The 17,855-nt window shown below is 43.1% G+C and overlaps 1 protein-coding gene and 1 long non-coding RNA gene across 6 annotated transcripts in view; one reads left to right on the forward strand and one right to left on the reverse strand.

The window, feature by feature from the left end:
* The window catches only part of LOC310692640 (ankyrin repeat and fibronectin type-III domain-containing protein 1-like), a 346,685-nt gene extending 333,349 nt beyond the window's left edge, over positions 1–13,336 (reverse strand). For 2 of the 5 annotated variants that reach the window (XM_083473610.1, XM_083473609.1), the window contains exons 1-2: positions 13,125–13,336; positions 433–580 (exon numbers count right to left, since the gene is read on the reverse strand). The gene's annotated coding sequence lies outside the window, so the exon portion shown is untranslated. The remainder of the gene's footprint in view (positions 1–432; positions 581–13,124) is intronic. The other 3 variants (XM_083473611.1, XM_083473607.1, XM_083473608.1) reach the window with 2 other exon arrangements.
* Positions 13,337–13,348: 12 nt separating this feature from the next.
* On the forward strand, positions 13,349–17,300 carry LOC310692723. The gene is made up of 3 exons (XR_014518856.1): positions 13,349–13,478; positions 15,956–16,091; positions 16,218–17,300. It is a non-coding gene; the product is annotated as an uncharacterized lncRNA (long non-coding RNA).
* The last annotated feature ends 555 nt before the right edge of the window (positions 17,301–17,855 follow it).

Below are 17,855 nucleotides of genomic sequence, written 5' to 3' on the forward strand. Positions count from 1 at the left end.
AAGATAGCCCTCAGGAAATCCTATTGCCAACTAGGTTTTTTTTAAGGGGAGGGTTACAGTGCAGAAAAGTATTGGTGTTGATTATTCAATAGAAATCTGTAGTAACACCTTGATAGTCTAAACCCTGAGCTCTGAACAGATTTTAAAGCAAGACAGCTTCTTTTACAACAGAAAAGTCATTCACCCTTAACGGTCCATGAAATCCCTATGTTACAATGGACTCAGATAGACATTTTAGCAAGGCAGGTAGGAGCCAGCTGTGGGCAAATTGCAAGCCTCAGTCTTGAACTCAAACCAGCAGGACCTGACACTACAGAGCAACCTATTTAATATGTTAAAGAATGTGCTTTTTTATGGGGGGGGGGACTTCCTGGGGTTGTTTTTAGTTATATAAATAAAGTAATGTAGTAAACCACTTTTGGAGAAACTTACCATTAGAGAGAAAACATCAAATATTGGACAGCTCTTTCTGGGACCACTTGTGAGGCTCTACCAAACAAAATCATTCTTCTGTAAGAGCAAGGACATCATTCTATGAAGATAGCATTAGATGCCACTTGGAGATGCAGCCAGATGTAATCTACAGATAAAGAAGAAGAACATGTTTTATAAAGCAACTCTCATTACAACACTCCTAAATCACTGACCTTTTACTTAGCTTCAAGTGAGAGTAGTAATAATTCTTAGTATTTACATCACACTTGCAGTGTTTAAGGGGCTTCGCACATGTAGTCCTGCTAAGCCTTACAATAAGACCAAATGGTAGGTCTGTATTATTTGCAAACTGAAAATTGGAGTGAGATGTGAAGTGGCAAAGGTCACTCAGTGAATTCAACCCTAAGTGTAGAATTGAATAGTGAATTCTCAACTCTTGGCTATCACATTGGGCAACAGATTCCTGCATTGCAGGGAGTTGGACTAGATTGCCCTTGTGATGCTTTCCAGCTCTATTATTCTATTAATTTGTCTAATCCTCTCTGCTGGGACAACCATTTCCACCACAGGAAGGACTAGGATCATCAGTCTTATCAACTCTAATGAAAAAGCATTATTCACATAAATTTCTACTAGAAATGCCAGAGAGTCCAATGACCTTGTCCCTTGTGGGAATAAAACAGTCATTTTCCCATTAGGGATTCTGAAAGTTGAAGTCCCAGTGCCCTCCCTAGCAGGAAGTGATGTTCCACAATGGAGCTGGAGTATCCTATCACCCACTTCAACTGTCTTCCCTGGCACCACAGGTAGGTTGTTGGGATGCTTAGCTAACAAAGGAAGAAGGCAGAAGAGAAGAATGCAGGCTTTTTGTGGGCACGCAAAAAGACTTGAAGTTATTAGAAGGCTTAACTTGGGTGCTTGTAAAAGTGTGAGATTGTTTAGCTCAGGATGTCCATGCAACCTTTATTTTATTTTGTCAGAAAGCATAAATTAAGCATAGTTCCTAGTACAAATGACATGTCTCTGGATCTCACAGAAATATGTCCCTTCCTCCATTTTCATTATCAGGCTACCACAGCTATTAAAACACTGCTTGATTTCTGAAGTATGTTCCAGGGCTCCCTCTGCTTGAAAGCCACCCGGTGTGCTGACTGTGGAGAAATGCCCTCTGCAAATTCTTTATCATCACTTCTTCTTCCAGAGGTAGGCCATGGCTCAAATTAAACCCTGCTACTTGAGAAATTAATTCCTTACCACCTCCCTTCAAACTCTCCACAGAGTCACTACCTTGCAATTCCCTGTCCCAAGAAAACCATATGCTGATAATTACTGCACAACACCCAAGCTCTGAAATTATCATTGCAGCTGGCTCATAAAAACAATTATTACAGCTCTAAGAGGAGCATGAATTTAGTCCTGCTGAATGACATATTTCTGAAGATGTGAACTTTGAACATAAGACAGCAGCTTATATGAAGATGAGCTTTCAGTACATTTCATGCTTTCTGTAGCGTAGCTAGTTACTTAAAGGCCACCATTTAGTCCTCTTACATATATAACTTCAAGGATTAGAAAGGAAAGTACACAAAGTGCCATCCATGATAGAAGCAAGTTGATTCAGTACAGAACCAATGCCACCAAGCTCTAAAGGCCTCTTGGCTCAAAATGACTTCAGCAAACTACAGTCATGTTCTGACTGTGGAGCTATGTAAAGCAATCTTTACTAGAAATATGTCCTACTAAAGCTTACCTCAGACAAGTGTTGTATAGGACTCAAGGCACTATGTTCATTAAAATACTACCATGACAGTCCAATAGCATGCATACCTAATTGCAAGTAACACAGAGACCCTATGCAAAGTTGGCACACCTAAGGCCATTGACTGCCTCCTATTTCACAAGTCCATCCATGTTGATCTTTCAAGAGTTGCTGCTTCAAGTTGCACCACCATTTGGGTTGCAGTGGGTGGTTAACACAGGGCACAACTTTTTCAGCAGTACCATCAAGGATGTGAACCTCCCTGGAGGTTAAAGCAGGGGTTTTTTCAGAGCCTATACAACCTGCTCAACATCTGTGGGACTAGTTTTTGCTAATTTCACTCCTGTTGAATTGAGCTGTTATTCTCTGTCTTTAGTTTCTGCTCATCAAATGTCATGTTTCATTTTTTCGACTATTGTTTTTCTTTTTATTGTGGATTTTTGCTATCATTGTTGCTATAACAATTCATTCCATTTTTGTTGGCCTACTTTCTGACAGTACAGTACAGTATGGGTTTTGCTACTGCTCATTTTATTAACTGCATCCTGCAATTCCGTTTCAGTTCATTTTTATTTCCATATGAGCTAAAAGCTGTATCATCATTTCCAGTGCAATCCTAAGCATGTGAATTCAGAAAGCGATCCCACCATATTAAATGGGGCTTACTCCTAAGCATGCATAGGATCTGAGCCTTAGGCACCATTCCTAAGCATGCTTCATAGGGAGTAAATGCAACTGAACACAAGTGGACTTACTTCTGTGTAGACATGCAAAGGACTGATTTGTAAGCTGCCTTGTAAATCAAGTTGGATATATAAATAAAATAAACTGATTAATTTCTAAATAAAATAAATTAATGACCTTAGGCATAATTAATTATGCATAGAATTGGGTTTCAAGTCCCACCAACTTAGGTGGAATTTACTACTAGACGGATATGCATATGGGTGCAGCGTAAATTGTACTTTAAGTGAGGCTTACAAAATCATCAAAAGGTATTGAATCCAGATTCATAAAAATGTACTAGCCCACCTACCTATTTACTGACCCATTTTATATTTGGCCCGTCGTTGCATAGTGATCTCATTTGCTGCTATATTAATATATGAGAGACAACAATAGCTTAAACAAGATAAAACAGTAACTCATTTTAAAAGCTATTCTGGTTTATTGCATGAAAGAAACAATCTTACCTGCCAGAGTGTCTAGGTATGCAGCTGCTTGCAATACAATTTTAAATAATGGATTCTATCAACATAACATTTCAAGGAACCAGGAAGACACAACCAAGTTTATTTGGTGGGCATCTCACTAACAGCAATACATACCTCATTGTGCCTATAATCTTTTAAAAGCTCCACTTGCATGCCAAGAGTCATCAAGATGTTAAGGTGCACATCTATTTTTATTCACATCTCAGTTTCCAATTAGAGGCAATTTGGTTGGGGGCCCGTAAGTTAAAAATAGTCATCTCTAATGATGCTTGCAAACCCATTAAGAATACTTCCTCCCCCTAAAAACCCTGCAATTTTGTTTTCACAATTTTTCAGTAACATACTTGATTCCTAGTTTCCCCATTCCCACCACTTTCTGTCCTTATTAAAAATCCATATTTTGACTATCCCTGATACAAATATCAGTTGTGCATTAACCCCCCCGTGCTGCATTGTTTTCTACTCTCACTACTGCCAGTCTAGCAACCCACTGATAAAGCCTCTTATAATCTGCCTTTTGGAAATCACTGTAGAACTAGAATGGGCAATATCTACTGCATTTGCAAAGCTGTTCTAGAAATTTTGGTTTCAAGTTATATAAATCAATAGAAGACATTATATTCAAGTTTTTAAACTAAAAAATGCTTTGAACAGTATGCCAGATCTCTAAGTAAAAGGAGCTAGAGAGTAGACACTTATTTTTTTAAAAAGCAGAGACACAAATTGCACCCTTTTGTACGGACAAATTAATTTTGTCCTAATGTCAACTCTAGTCTCACAGGTACTAGAAGTAATAAAAATAACTTGCAAAAGCTGTTTACCAGAGGTAAATGTGGGAATAATGTACACACTACAAGCAACAATACTCCCCCCAAAAAAAATGTTTTACTAATGGGGGTGGGGCAGCAATTTTCTACCTCCACCAACTGCCTTTAATACCCTTGAGTTCAAATAATGTCATTGAAATACAGCAAAAACTGGCAATGACAAAGCATTGCTGAGTGTGAAAAAATGATGTTTGACTTCATAACCATTCTAAGCCAACGGCTTACAAAACTGTAACCCAGAGTTCCTTGGAAACTTATCAGAGGTCAAATAATGGCAACTTCCTTGAATGACAACTTGTCTGCAACAATGCATCTTCTCCTCCAACATATAACGTAGTTGCAAGTGAACAAAAGCACAATTCTCTGACATACTCTCGTGACAAACAGGTAGTGAGGAGGTCCAACAGGTCTGGTCAGTACCCTATTTAAAGTACAGTAATCCTCTACATTCTACAACATTCCAAGGTCAGCAAGCTAGCAGGTCAGACAACAGCCTGGTAGCACCTTGGTACACAGAATTCAGCAGAGGAAGCAGGCTAGGCTGTGAGGCAGAAGCTGGCCCAAACTTACCCAGTCAACTTGATGGCTGAGGATTTGAACTATGTTATCCAAAATCCTAGTCAGACACTCTAACCAATACACCATACTGTACTAGCTTTTTAAAAAATGTCAAATGTGCAGGGATTTTATGAGAAATGTTTAAGGGTTCCCTTAAGGAAGATTGAAACCCCCTGATCTAATTATCTTTCACACAGTACATATAGAACTTGTTTATCTGTGGAAGTTATACAGGCAACACAACAACAAAGGTCATCAGGGGGCTCATAAAATAATAAAATACAGAAAACAAATTTCAGCATAAAACAGTCAGCAATCCAGTTTCACAGCATAACTAAAAATACAGAACAGATAAGCAGTGGATTTAAAAGTGAATACTGCAGGTTTTTAAAGGCCTGAAATCATCATCATCATCAGGTGCCAAAATGACCATAAAGGAATCAGCAGTCAAGCCTCTCTATGCAGGTGTTCCACAACAAAAAGCTACCTGACTCATATAATTCGGTGGAGGCACCTGGAACAGGAGCTCTGAATAATATCTCAAAGTCTGAGTAGCAATATATGAGAGGATTATCTTTCAGTTACCCTCATCCTAAGCCAATAAGGGCTTTAAAGGTCAAAAACAGCCCTTTGAATTGGGCTCAGAAATAGACTGGAAGCCAGTGCAACTGATAAAGCATTGATACAATACACCAAATCAACCAGACCCAGTTAAAAATCTTCCTGCCTTATTTTTTGATGCCATTTTCAAAGGCATTCCCATATAAAATAGACTGTTTAATTTGAATGAGAGGTAACTGTGGCCATGCCATCTACATCCAGAAAGGGTCATAGCTGGTATATTAGCCATGGGAAATAAAAGGTGCGTAGAGTGACATAGGCCACTTGGGCCTCAAGTGATAATGCTGGATCAGTAAGCAATCCTTTCCAAAAAGAGGTTAACATCACTCACTTGGGTGGATGAATCATCCACCAGGGGTAGACCAAGTTTCACCTTATAAGCCCTCATCCTAACTGTTACTGCACACACTCTGCAGTTCAGGAGACCTAGAACCTCACCTAAATTTTATGCGGAAAAAGAGATAAAACTGGCTCTCAGTGGTGGTGCTTCAAACCAAATCTTGGGATGAGCTCTTCCAACTGTTTTATGCAACTGTTACACAGTTAGAAGAGTAGAGAATCGTAAGGCATCCCAAAGCCTAACTGCCAAGAAGTCAATAAATGGTCCCCAGCACCAACTTCTGGAATCAGTTATCCAAGTAGTAGCAGAATCACCACCAATGGCACCTTGAACATCCAGCTCAACTAGTCTACTGATAATTCCATGGGCAATGCTATTGAAAGCTACCCAGAGATCCAAGATAATACTATTGTTATTATTTGTAGCTTCGAGAACACTGTCCAACCACTGTTCTTGAAGCCACTGTTCTTGAAGCTACAAACATGAGCCTGACCAAACTGTGGGAGGCAGTGCAAGACAGGAGTGCCTGGTGTGCTCTGGTCCATGAGGTCATGAAGAGTCGGACACGACTAAACGACTAAACAACAACAACATTGTTATTGTTAATATTCTCCCTCCCCCCCCCTTTATATCCTACCCTGCTTCCCAAAGAAGCCCAGGGCAGCAAACACATTAATATAATTACAAACACTAGGTAAAAACATTCCAAAATATTGTACTCTCCCCATCATTCATTCCCAGCAAGATCACCCCACAGGGCAGCCAAGGCAGCTTTTATCCCACAACCAGCCCTGCAGCACAACTGAAACTGATTCAGAAAAATCCAATGGTACCTTAACTGGGAGCTACATCATTTTTTCTTCCATACAAGTTTCATTTACTACCACAAACTAATTATCCTCATTTAAATTTCTCATCCCTTAAAATTTTATCCTGGCATATTATCCATAACGAACAAAAAATATCTTTCTAGTGGCCAGAGGCATCTAAAATTCAGGTTTCCTGATTCTGGCAAATGTCTAGCTGACATTTGATGACTAAGAGAAAGGCCATGTTTTCTTTGCTCTTTGCAGAAGCAATGAAAAGTGTCATATCATAGTAACTCTAGCTAGGCAGAATTATATAAAACTTTTCAAGAACACTCTTGACACAAGCCTTGCAGCAGAAGCCTTATTTAGATGCTATGGCCAGATTTTATGTACTTAAAGTTGTACTGTACTATATTACACTAACTTTTACCCACAGAAAACCCACTGAAATGGCAAACTAACTTACTTTCAATGGATCTATGTTAGTGGAATACAACCCCAATATATTTTACACAGATTCCCTTTTAATAAGTAGGTGCAGTACATTTACCTGCCACACGTCTGTATCAAGTTGTTTTTTTAAAAAAATTACTTACTCCCTTTCTCAGTTTAATCCCAGCAACCTGCAATGTTGGTTAGACTGAGAGGCAGTGACTGGCCCAAGGTCACCCAGTGAGCTTCATGGTTGAGTGGTGATTTGAACCCTGGACCAGACAGTCTAATCACTTAACCACACTAGTTCTTAAGAATATTTACGTTCTTATCTCTTCACCCAGAAATTGTATAAATGCTGAGAAAGTCATTAAAAACAAAAATTAACCCTCTCTCAGTATTTTCACATTAAGGACTACTACGGTGTAATATTTTAAGAGAAATGAGGGAACCTGTGACCCTCCAACTGTTGTTGGAACTCCCATCAGCCCCAGCCAACATGATCAGTGATCAAGGATCATGTCAGTTGCAGCCTGAAACTATGGGGGGGGGGGCACAAATTATATGGCCTAGCCTTATAAAGTCAATTTCAAGTCATAAACTATTATTTCCCCAAACCATTACACGTATATCACCTGAAGTGACAGCTTTAATTGGTCTCAAAGCAGCAGGTGAATTGACAGACACAAAGGTGAGAGGTGAGAAGTACTTGACAAGATTCAACCAGTTTTTTTGAGACACAATGGAATTCTATGTAAACTACATTGTAAAAGTGATGAGTTTTTTGGTGTGATTGAATGAGGTGCCCTAATGTCAGAGTGGTAAAGAGTAGAAGCATCTGTGGATACCATTGGGAATGTAGGAAGCTGCCTTACACCAGGTCAGACCATTGGTTTATTTAGCTTTATGATGCATATACTGACTGAAAGCATCTCTCCAGGGTTTCAGGCAGGAGATGCCAGAGCTGAAGCTAAGGCCTTCTGCATGCGAAGCATGTGCTCTCTTACTCAGCTATGGTTCATTCATCTGAGGTACTCTGATTCAGGAGAGATACAGAAGGGTCTAGGAATGGAGGGTAGAAACTGGGTCTATGAAAACAGTAGATGAGAAGGCAGCAAGCTAGGGGGAACCAGTAGGGTTTGGGAGATTAACTCCTCCATACGGCCTCTTCTTCAGTCCTCTGAAGTGTCCTGAGAAGACAGAAAGGAGAACTGCATTTGACCTGGAGCTGCAAATAGAGGCATAGCTAGGGGGCAGGGTACACTAGTCGCCACACATCAGAGGGTGACACTTAGTGTAGGGCCCACAGCACGCCCGAGACACACATCTCTCCTGGGAGTGACGCAGTGGCTCGGGCACCTGCCGGCTCTGCGCTGCCCAAAATGGCAACATGGAGCTTGTGTCTGCCCGATGCCTCCCCCTCAGCCACCCTACAGCTGAGGGGGATGCGGCAGACAGACTCCTTGGAGGTTCCGTGGCGCACCCTGCCCTGGCTTGCCCCACCCCCATGGGCACAGGGCAAGCACGCCACCCTGGGCACCCGAGCAGCTAGCTATGCAGCTGGCTGCAGAGTTGAAGAACTGCACTTCATTTTGAAATAGCCAGCTTGATAGTTGACTGCATATCTCTAGTAAACACTTAACATTAGTATTTTCCCAGGTAGATGGGGGGGGGGGGAAATACAACCCTAGATTAATAGTGTAATCCTATGTACTCAGAAGAAAGTACCATTGACATCAGTGGGGCTAGCTTCCAGGTATGTTTGTCTGGAACGGCAGCTTTGGATGTTTTGCACCACAAACTTAGTACTCTAACAACATTACTGAACTTAACCCTAGGCCCCTACATCATGGGCTAATCCCTGTTCCTACTGTCATGGAACACGGTCCTGTTACAAAAGGAGCTCATCTTTCAAGGAGCTGTTTGAGATGCACAGCCTTGCAAGCCAACCTATATGCCAAGGTTAGTCACAGTAGTGTACTCCAGAAGATGTGGGAATATAGTTTCCATCATACTTGACCACTGGACCTGCTGGCCAGGGCTAATGGGAGTTGTTTAGCCCAACAACATCTGAAGGACAACATGATGGTTACCCCTGATATAGCCATTTTGGCCTACAAGTCATAGAGGCAAAATATGTGTCAACCACTATTAATAGTAAATGGGTGTTTTCTAATTAGGAAGGCACAGAGGCAACTCTAAGGTAAAGGTAAAGGGGCCCCTGACCATTAGGTCCAGTCGTGGACGACTCTGGGGTTGCAGCGCTCATCTCGCTTTATTGGCCGAGGGAGCCGGCGTACAGCTTCCGGGTCATGTGGCCAGCATGACTAAGCCGCTCCTGGCGAACCAGAGCAGTGCACAGAAACGCCGTTTACCTTCCCGCCAGAGCAGTACCTATTTATCTAATTGCACTTTGACGTGCTTTCGAACTGCTAGGTTGGCAGGAGCAGGGACCAAGCAATGGGAGCTCACCCTGTCATGAGGATTCGAACCGCTGACCTTTTGATCGGCAAGTCCTAGGCTCTATGGTTTAACCCACAGCGCCACCCGCGTCCCTGATGAGGCAACTCTACCTGACTGCAAAGTACCAAAACATGTTTTAACTTTGATGGCACAAATAATTATGCTGCTGGATACCATAGGGCTGCTCAGTAACCCAAAGACAGTGGGTATGTTTGCATGTCACGCTAAACCAAAAGTGAGAAACCTGAGGCTCTCCAGATGTTGTAGGACTCCAACTCCCATCAGCCCCAACCAGCATAACCAATAGTCAGGGATAATGGGTGTTGTAGACCAACAACACTTGAAAGGTGTGAAGAGCTACACATGTCTAAAATATGAGAGCACACTGACAAATTCAGGCAGGATGTCACTTCAGCCTGGAGAAGACACATCCAAAATGGTCCATTCCACTCGAGTGAAAAGTTTGCATAATCAGGAATAAGCTGTTGAATACAAACATTTATTACTGAAGCTTCTCTTTAGAAGGCCTAATATTTTCAAGAGAGATTTAAAAAAAAAAAAGGTGAGAAGAATCACCTCATGGATTAAAAAAGAAACTATTAGACTAAAATATGTACTGTGATTACTAGTGAACCTGTTCCTATTCAAGCTAAATAATTTCAGTGCAAAGCCTATTTTATAAATGGATAATTAAACCTTCCTTAATGGGAACTTAAAATAATGATGCTATCTAAGGGATGAAATTCCCAGGACAGTATATGCCAGTTCATATACATAACACACTACGGCTCTTGACTGTTCAAATAAGCAGATTCTGTTAGTACAGAAGAAGCAGAGCAGCAAAAAAGCATGACAAGAGCATTAAGTCATCCTGTTTCATCAGTGTTTTGCTACCCAATTAGCTACTTCAAACATAACAGGAAAATCTCTCTTTGAAAACCAGCAAATATCTGAAAAAACAACACAGAACTATTGAAGAGGCACAAGAACATCAAAGTGATCAGAGGCACAGTACCTGCTGAAATCAGCTTCTGGGTGCAGAACCAGGGAATCTACATTCCATTTTAGGTACAATAGGGGTGTTTGGAGATGCCTGCTCTTCTAGCCCTTTCTAGCTCTTGCTTCCAAGTACGTGCATGTACTCAGTTTCTGTTTTGATTTTTTAAAAGGTTCATATAATTCTGGTCATCTCTTTCTCTTTTTCCCTGTTCCTTATTAAACCAGCAAGCTTTGCTCACTTGTTCCATGAGCTCCGGACGAGATGTTCCCCACTGAATATTTGGACAAGAAAGCAGGAAGCCTGCCTTCTCACAGGAGCCCAAAGGAGCATTCCAACAACACAGACCTAACTGCTGGGGAAATGGAGAGGGGAGAGGGAGAAAAACTTCGCACTTTCTGGGTTTGGGGGCGTACATTGGTGTAGAGAGAAATGAGATAAATGAAGTGGCTATCAACAGCCCGCCAAACCAAAAATACATAGTTGCTAAAAAAAAACCCATGTAAAATGCTATGGCTGCGGAAGGAGAGAGGTTTCCAAGGGATTAAAACAAGTATTTCTCTGCTTCTCTCCAAAGCTTCTGCAAAGTAAACCAAATCGCACACACCATGAAAGTAAAAGAATTTACACAGAAAGGAAATGCATGTACGTAGTGCCAAATAGCAAGAGCCAAGGCACACGCAAGCAGCATGAAGCAGGCAGAGGGGATAACCAGGCTTGCTGGGAAAGAGAAGAAAATTGGCTTAATATATTCAACCACTTAAAAAATGCCCAAGGATCAAAACTGCAAAAAAATAGAATAAGGTACACTCCTGAGCTATGAAATCTACATCAACTGGAATGCTTTGGAATGAGACACAAGCTATTAAAATAAGCAATATGGGGCATCTATAACAGTACAGTACTTGCTTTTTCAGAGTCCTGGATTTTAGCCTTGCAGCGACATGATTTCCAATTGGTAAGATCTCTCCTCCTCCCCCCACTCCCCCCCCAAATGCTGGGTGAGGAGGACAGATATCTTCTGTGGGAGGGGAAAAAATGAAAAGTTTTTTTAAGCCTTTGTTAGATTTCAACAGCTGGGCAATGACTAGAAGCACAGAGGGGCATGGCATAGCTTTGGGAAAACAGCAAGCAGGGTGAGGGAAGAGAGTGGAACAGAGACCATGGAAGTCCAACACGTTTGACTGCTGTTAATGCCCCAGGGACCTAACAGAAATCTGGCTAAAGGGTTGGGGGCGGGGGTGATCTGGCAAGCAAAATACCGGTACATCAAGTGCACATCTAGTGGAGACTCCATGAGATATGATGCCCTGCTGGGCTCCCTGCCAAAGATGCTAATAGTCAAATGTGGGCTGGGAAATAATGACTTTGTGACATTCTCCATCTCTCTCCTCCACATATAGGCTCAGAAAAGCAGGATTGTGCCACTTAGGCCATAGTCACTAGGTTCCAAGCCTTGAACATATTGCCCTCACACTGCCACCTCAATGAATTCGGCTGCTACACCTTTAAGACACTCTGCTTTTAACTCACCTACTGACAAAACTTAAATGAGGGGCGGAGACTTTCAGGCCCACAGGCAGAGTGTGGCCCTCCAAGGCTCTTCCTCTGGCCCTGCTTTCCACCTTTTTCTTTTTCTTTCGGCCTGGCTGGAGCATTTTATTTACTTACTTTTACATTTCTGTTCCAACTTTCCTCCAAGGAGCTCAAGGTTACACACACAGTTCTCCTCCCTATTTTATCCTAACCACAACCTTGCAAGGTAGGTTAGGGCTGAGAGTCGGTGACTGTCCCAGGGTCACGCAGTGAGCTTCATGGCTGTGTGGAGATCTGAACCCTGGTCTCCCCAGTCCACACTCTAACCGCACTGGCTCTTGAACTCTGATAACACCTCTTGCTTCCATGGATGTATTTTTGGTTTTTATGGAAGCCGCCCAGAGTGGCTGGGGAGGCCCAGCCAGATGGGCGGGGTATAAATAATAAATTATTATTAATTATTATTATAAACAGAAGAGTACAAGCATGTGTAGCAAGCTGGCCTGTTGTACCGAGGTAAAAATTCACATTCTTTGCTCAGCTCACATTTCCCTCAAGGCTTGCCCACCACTGGCATGTGCCCCCCCCCCAAAAAGCCTTGGGCTTTAAAAGCTTCCCCACCCCATGGCTCTGCCCCATAATTTATTTTGCGTTAACAGGTCTGCCGAAACGCACAAAAAGTACTGGAAGACAACAGTTCCTCTGAACATGCCCAGAACGCTTTCCACCACAAAGGAACCAGGGACCTCCTCTTGAATCACGAAAAACGCAAACTCCAGCCTTGGCATCCCTACCTCCAAGCTCAACCAAAATGAATCAGTATATTCTGCCTTGAGCGAGAGACCAAGGACGCCTCTGACCATGTACAAAGCGCTTTTCCCTCGCGGCTGATGATACGGATCTCATATTATACCCTTGGTAAAATAATCCCCGGCCAGCCAAGAGAGGGGTGGGGGGAGAGACAAGTTTCAGGAAAACTGAATTTAGAACCGATTTTAAAAGGCAAAAAAGGCGCAGGGGACAGTAGCACCATCCCTCCCGCCGGGATGAGCTTTCATGGAAGCGGCAAAGCCTATTCTCGCTTTCCCTCAGGCGGGTCTGGGGACGTGCAGACTGAAGGGACGGCAACATACCCGTTGGCACCACAGACTCCTCCTCCTCCTGCTGCTGCTTCTCCTACCGACTGAGGAAAAATTCACGGGGGGCGACACCCACCACCTCCTTTCTCCATCCCGCCCGCTCCAGCCGTGTTGGCGGCGGCGGCAACAACAGCTTTGCGGGCATGAGGAGAAAACGAGGGGAAGGGAAAGAGGCGCGCGCGGCCCGCCCCCCTCGCTCCTCGGCCCGCCCTCAGGCCCGCCCAGCGCGAGGCAGGGGGCGGTTTGGGCGGGAAACTCTTCTGAGGAAAAGCTGCCGCTGCCGCGGCTGCCGTCCTAATTTGGAAGAAGCAGAAACACCCCGCGAGTGAGCGCGAGGTGGGCTTCCAAGTAAGCATGCGCGGAGCTGGGGGGATTTGAGGCTGCCGTTCTACGCATAGGAGAAAGCTCAGCTGAACTCCCTTTTGCGGGGGGGGGGGAGTGGAGCGCAAAAGCTGTGGCTGTGTATATGGCGCAGGGGGGGGGGGCAGCGGAGCAGCTGTGCTTAATTGTTATTAATAACGCGGGGCTGCAGTCTTAAAAGCTGCCTTTTCTGCGGTTGGGTGTAAGCTCCCCTTGAACTCCGTGAAGCTGGCTTCTGGGAAGGCAGAAATAGGATTGCAATAACAACAGGGCCAAGGCGGGAAGGCAAGATTCAAAGGGATGCTCTTGGGCATATTAAATACTGCACTGCGAAGTGCGCATGCAGGAAGGATGTGGCTGAAAAGCTCTTGCACGTAGACCCCTCATGACAACCAGGAAATGGCTATGGGTACTGCTGACCGGTGAAAGGACAACTGCAGGTGGTCTGAAGTGGTGCAACACAAGAAGACTGCCTGCACTTATTTGTTTTATACCGTTTGTATCTTGGCAGGCTTTTGCCTCCAGCAGCTTCAACACAGCTTATATGAATAAAGTGGTACCTCGGGTTAAGAACTTAATTCGTTCTGGAGGTCCGTTCTTAACCTGAAACTGTTCTTAACCGGAGATACCACTTTAGCTCCCGCTGCCACAGCACAATTTCTGTTCTCATCCTGAAGCAAAGTTCTTAACCCGAGGTACTATTTCTGGGTTAGCGGACTCTGTAACCTGAAGCGTCTGTAACCTGAGGTACCAACTGTACTAAGAATAATAAAAAAAGCCATTTAAAGCAGCAGCAAATAAAAAGCAGCAGAGACAACAGGTACAAACTATTAACAATGTCAGTCTGAAATGCAAATAAAAGCACATAAGATTAGCCATCCTCCACTCTGTACGAGAACATAAAAAGTTCTTGTGGGATCAGGCCAATGGCCCATCTAGTCCAGTATCCTGTTCTTACAGTGGCTGACCACATGAGAAGCTTGCAAGCAGGATCCAGACTTTTCCTAAATGAATTCTACACACTAGAGAGCATTTCCCCCATCATTACCCCCATTGCTGAGATTTTCAGCACCTATCTATTTTGGATGTTACCAGCACCTGGAGATACTCAGTAGTGGCTGGGGCAACCCATTCAGATGGGTGTCATACAAATGTTATTGTTGATACAAAAGCCTTCCTTCAAGCACCTGGATCCTAAGTCATAGAGGGCTTTAAGTGTAAGCACCAGACCATAGAAACAGCCTGGTAGCTAATAATAATAATAATTTATTATTTGTACCCCGCCCATCTGGCTGGGTTTCCCCAGCCACTCTGGGCGGCTTCCACAGAAACCAAAACACACTAAAATATCATACATTAAAAGCTTCCCTGAATAGGGCCGCCTTAAGATGTCTTCTGAATGTCAGGTAGTTGTCCATCACCTTGACATCCGATGGGAGGGCATTCCACAGGGTGGGCGCCACCACCGAAAAGGCCCTCTGCCTGGTTCCCTGTAGCTTCGCTTCTCGCAATGAGGGAACCGCCAGAAGGCCTTCGGCGCTGGACCTCAGTGTCCGGGCAGAACGATGGGGGTGGAGACGCTCCTTCAGGTATACTGGGCCGAAGCCGTTTAGGGCTTTAAAGGTCAACACCAGCACTTTGAATTGTGCTCGGAAACGTACTGGGAGCCAATGTAGGTCTTTCAAGACCGGTGTTATGTGGTCTCGGCGGCCGCCCCCAGTCACCAGTCTAGCTGCCACATTCTGGATTAGCTGTAGTTTCCGAGTCACCTTCAAAGGTAGCCCCACGTAGAGTGCATTGCAGTAGTCCAAGCGGGAGATAACTAGAGCATGCACCACTCTGGCCAGACAGTCCGCGGGCAGGTAGGGTCTCAGCCTGCGTACCAGGTGGAGTTGGTAGACAGCTGCCCTGGATACAGAATTGACCTGCGCCTCCATGGACAGCTGTGAGTCCAAAATGACTCCCAGGCTACGCACCTGGTCCTTCAGGGGCACAGTTACCCTATTCAGGACCAGGGAGTCTCCACACCAGCCCGCCCCCTGTCCCCCAAAAACAGTACTTCTGTCTTGTCAGGATTCAACTTCAATCCATTAGCCGCCATCCATCCTCCAACCGCCTCCAGGCACTCACACAGTGAAGTTCTTTCAACACTAGTGAGATAAATTTCCATCAACCAGTCCCAATCAGTATCCTGACAGCTGTGTTTAAAGTAACTGTAATTCCTGAATGCCCTTCAAACTCAGCCTCACATATTACAGTAGTCAGTCCTTGATGGATAGCTGTGGCCAGGCTACCATTGGTGAGACCTCAAGTGAAGTTCTTGTCTCAGCTGATGAAAGGCACTCCATTTGGAAAGAGGTGGCCTTTGGTTAAAATGAAGTGAGTGCCCAAAATCTGAACAGTGGACTAATTCAGCTAAATTCATTGTTACTATTTTAATTTATATCCCAACCTTTCTCCCAAAGGAGCTTATGAAGCAAGGGATATCCAGCACACACCCCTCTAGATCTTGCTGAACTCTAGTTCCCATCTTCCCTGGCCATTAGCTGTGCTGGTTTCTTGTGAGTCCAATAACATCTGGAATGGCTACTTCTGTGTGAAGTACGTATTAAGATACAAATATAAGTTTATGATGTGCAGTTGCCATAAGGTAACTGGCAGTTGCTATCATAACGTAACTGGTGTTTGTTGGTCCTTTTCATTCTTATTCTAATCATGTTTATGCAGAGCAGAAATGAGGAACCCACGACCCTCCAGATATTGCTGGACTACAGCTCCCTTCATCCCTGGCCAAGTCGCATCAGTCCCAGATAGCATATTCAGTGGAGTCTAACATCATCCAGTGGTCACCAGATTCTCCATATCCAATTCAGACATTAGTCTGAGGCCAATGGAACTTATGTGTTTCCAGCTAAATGGGCTTAAGAAGCAACCATGGAATTATACTTGATTGAAAATTGTGGGTAGTAGCTATCTGAATTAACTGGTAGCACATTCAATAACATGTGTTTATTATGTATTTTCCCATGGGATTGCATTGACCTATGAATACATGAGAAACATCATACTTTGAGATATATTTATTCTGAGCTATTAGCCCAAGCAGATTTGTCTGCTCCCCTGCCTATCCCCCCTTTAGGGCAACAGCACTGCAGAGTCACTGTTCTCATATTTTAAGAGACTACATTTAGTCTCTTCTAATATGTAATCAATTTGTAATTGTCTAGGTCATTTTGAGTTTTAATCCAATCCTCTTGCAGCAGCTCTTAACTTTGCTTCTTATGCAAGCCTGAGGGGGGGGAGCAAAATTCAGCAGACCAGGTAGAGAGGTTGCTTGTTACCTTTGCTTCACCTGATCTATTAACCACGCTCTTCATCCTACTGCATATCTCTTGCATAATGCATTAGCAAATCATAAGTCTTTGCAAGATCAAGCCCAAAGAGTTTCTGCGTGGCCTGTTGTTCCAGTTTGACTTAATTGATGAAAAAACATACCTTTCTTTAAATGGGTGTAACTTTGCATGTGAAGAGCCCTTCAGCAAAAGTAATCATAATAATAATAAGGTACAAAATAAACTTGGACTGAAGAGGGAGTACAATGAAGAATACAGTTCTTAATGCAACCATAAGCAGCCCACAGAGTTACCATAGATTCCACTTATGTCATTAAAAGTAACCTTACTATACAATGGGCCTGTGGTCGCAGACTGAAGCTACACACTGAATTCTTACCCTGTTAGCCATGATACTTAAGAACAGCATAAGAAATAATATCCCAATAAGGACCAAGATACAGGAGTGAATATAACCCCCCCAAAAATGCCCATTTTATTATTCCTGGCTTCTTAGCAGCTAACTTTTTATGTTTCAACAACAAAAGAGGATATACAATATTTGCAAAAGATGGGTAAAGTGGTGTTGGTGGTAGTTTAAATATTAAATATTAAACTACCTTATATATACTCCCATTTTCAGTGCTCTACAAATATTGAAAATATCATGTATCTAATAAGAGAAATATTAACACACAGGCTTGATACTTTTGGGAATGCTGATATCCTCATAATAGCAGTAAGATGAAAGAAAAACTAGCATTCAACGTCCATATATTTAATATACGATTCTCCCATTTTGTAAATTAAAGTGTTTGCAATATATTTAATATTAATATTTAATTGGTATTTTTTCTGTAAACAAACGTGTATGTATGCAGCAAAACCAATATGGCTAATAAACATTTATGTAAATAATTAACTACATGTTACCAATAATCAGACTTTGATTTTTAAGGCTTTAAGAGGTGTTTTTTTTAATGTTGCCCAGGGCCTTGTGGGCTGGACCTCCCTGGCATAGAACATTCAGTGT

The sequence above is a fragment of the Podarcis liolepis genome (assembly GCF_965112155.1).
Source record: "Podarcis liolepis genome assembly, chromosome: 14".
NCBI classification, from domain to species: domain Eukaryota; kingdom Metazoa; phylum Chordata; class Lepidosauria; order Squamata; family Lacertidae; genus Podarcis; species Podarcis liolepis.